This window comes from Carlito syrichta, unplaced genomic scaffold, assembly GCF_000164805.1.
Source record: "Carlito syrichta isolate Samal-C Ts95f unplaced genomic scaffold, Tarsius_syrichta-2.0.1 Scaffold315928, whole genome shotgun sequence".
Classification (NCBI taxonomy): Eukaryota; Metazoa; Chordata; class Mammalia; order Primates; family Tarsiidae; genus Carlito; species Carlito syrichta.
Window position 1 is genome coordinate 430474 of NW_007260024.1, and position 3116 is coordinate 433589.

The following is a 3116-nucleotide window of genomic DNA, read 5'->3' on the forward strand; positions in this document are numbered from 1 at the left end:
GAGCATATTCTAAATAACTGGTGAGCTGCTTTCCACCAATGCAATTAGATCACCATAGAAAGGGGGAAAGGAGCCCAGAAAATTAAAATAAAGCTACAACCCCCCCTCAAAGAAATAAAATAAAGTAAAGCACCCACCACCCCCCTGCGGCTAGCCCTGACAACTACCTTCATTCACAGTGCTTCATACTTCAACCATGATGGGGCAATGAACAAACACAGAGGCTGCTGCTTTTACATGCTTTGTGACAATCCAGATGATACTGCTAAACTCTGCTCATGCTTACGACAGTGAAACAGGACAAGACAGAGATTTTCTAATGGGGATTTAATCACCAAAGGACTGAAGATGTCTGGGCTTTTATTCTGAATGTTTCTAAGACTGTGTCCATTAAATGCAAACAAAAAGGGAAGTCTTGGCAGAACAAAAGAAGCGATGCACACTTGGTGATCAGATGTATTTAAATATTATTCATGACATATAGCTTAGTCCATGCTCTAGCTGTATCTATGGCTTGGGCCTCCTTGGTCTTCCATTGCTCTGCGACGTCCTTTGCTAGCAGGTCATCTGGGTTGGGAGCACTTAAGAAAGCCTGGATCGAGAATAGGACTGTGCAGATCTGCAGTGCCAGGGTCCACTTACCTTTCAAAATATCTAAACATATTCTTCCCAATTTGTCTACATTAGGATGATAGAGTTTGGTCATGAAACATATTTTAGGGGCTGCCATTGAGTATTCTTCTGGGAGGAATAGTTCAAGTGTAAAAATCCCTCCCTGGAAGGGGGAATCCCCGGGCCAGCAACAACCACATGAAAATAACGGATGTTGCTCTCGTCTGGTTCTGCTTTGATGCCAGGAACCGGTTCCACCAGCAAACGCTGGGTCTTCTTGCTGATCCTGCGGGGCAGCCTGATCATCTTGTCAGGTCCAAACTTTGGCCTCTGCTCGCGTCTCCCTATATTATATTGTTATGTAATATTACATTACATTATATTATGCTATATTTGTTTACATTTGTTTCATTCTCTTGTTGAATTGATTCCTTTATTACTGTGTAATGACCTTTGTGTCTTTTTTATGTTTTTTGACTTTAAGTCGACCTTGTCAAGTATAAGTATAGCTTCTCCTGCACACTTTTGGTTTCCGTTTGGGCAGAATATCTCGTTCTTTTCATCCCTTTGCTTTCAGTCTATGTGTGTCTAAAGGGAAGTAATTTCTTTGTAAGCAGCACATAACTGGCTTTTGATTTTTAAAAAATCCATTAAACCAGTCCATGTCTTTTATTTTATTTTGCTTCCATAAAACTTTATTTATTTAGTTACAATAGCTTTAGGAGGACACAAATGGTTTTTTATAACATGTATTCATTGTATAGTGGTGAAGAAGTCTGGTCTTTAAGTGTACCCACCACCTCCACCTGTGCACATTGTACCCAAGAGATGATTTTCATCTCTCCCCACCTTCCCATTCTCTCCCTTCAAGTCTCCAGTGTCCATTGTATCATTCTCTATGCTTTTGCAGAACCTCAGTTTAGCTACAGCTTATATCTGAGTACATACTTTCCATTCCTTCACTACTTCATTTAGGATAATGGCCTTCAATTTCATCCAAGTTGCTGCAAAAAATATTGTTTCATTTTTTTTTATGACTGAATAGTATTTCATGGAATAAATATTGGTCTGAAATAAACATGTAAGTGCAAATGACTTTATTTTTATTTTTTAGTGTAATGACCCATTTTCCTTTGGGTAGATACCAAGTAGTGGGATTGCTGGATCAAATGGTAGATATACTTTTAGTTATTTGAGAAATCTCCATACTGATTTCCATAGAGGTTGTACTAACTTACACTCCCACCAACAACATATAAGTGGTCCCTTTTTGCTGCATCCATGTCTATATCTACAGCTTCTTGATTTTTTTGAAAAAGGCCATTCTGACAGCTGTGTTGTTTTAATTTGCATTTCCCTGATGTTTACGGTTGTTGAAGATTTTTTCATATGTTTATTGGCCATTTGTAGATCTTCTTTGGAGAGATATCTATTCATGTCAATTGACAGTTTTTTAGTGGAGTTATTTGCTTATTTATTTATTTATTCATTTTAGGATCTGTTTGAGTTCTTTGTAGATTCTGGATATTAGTCTTTTGTTGGATGTATAGTTTGTGAATATCTTCTCCTGTTCTGTAGGTTGCCTATTTACTCTGTTGATTATTTATTTTGCCTTGCAGAATATCTTTAGTTTAATTCAGTCCCACTTGTTTATTTTTGTTTTTCTTGCATTTGCTTTTGGAGTCTTAGCCATAATTTCTTTGCCAAGGCCAATGTCTAGAAGAGTATTTCCTATGTTTTCTTCTAGAATTTTTATGGTTTTCAGCCTGACATTTAAGTCTTTAATCCATCTTGAGTTAATTTTTGTATACGGTGAGAGTTAGGGATCAAATTTCATTTTACTGTATGTAGCTATCCAATTTTTCCCGAAATCATTGTTGAGTAAGGTGTGCTTTTCTCAGTGCATGTTTTTGCCTGTTATGTCAAAGACCAGTTGGTTATAAGTATTTAGGTTTATTTCTGAATTCTCTATTTTGTTCCATTGGTCTGTATGTCTGCTCTTGTACCAGTACAATGCAGTTTTGGTTACTATAGCATTGTAATATAATTTGAAGTCAGGTGATCTGATATCTTAATCTTTGTTTTGTTTTTGTTTTTGTTTTTGCTAAGGATTGTTTTGGTTATTCTGGCTTTTTGGTTCCATTTGTATTTTAGGATTTTTTTTTCTAGTTCTGTGAAAAATGATGTTGGTTGTTGGATAGAGGTTGTGTTGAATTTGTAGTTTACTTTGGATAATATGGTCATTTCAGCAATGTTGATTCTTCTAATACAGGAGCATGGAATGTTTGTCCATTTTTAAATGTCATCTACACTTCTGGCAAGATGGCGACGGGGCAACCTGGTCTATGAAACCCTCTGCAAAGGAGAGCGCAGAGGGTCTTTGGCTCTCTCCCCAGGGGCTGCAGACCCCAACATCGCAGCCTGCTCTTCACACTCAGCTGTTGCCACCACTGGGGCATCACAGAGGTCTGGACAGCCACTGCAGCACAGACACAGCAGCCGAA

General features: G+C 37.9%; 1 pseudogene; it reads right to left on the reverse strand.

Moving 5' to 3' along the window:
• Nucleotides 1-460: 460 nt before the first annotated feature.
• On the reverse strand, nucleotides 461-918 carry LOC103276119 (annotated as a pseudogene).
• Between the last annotated feature and the right edge of the window lie 2198 nt (nucleotides 919-3116).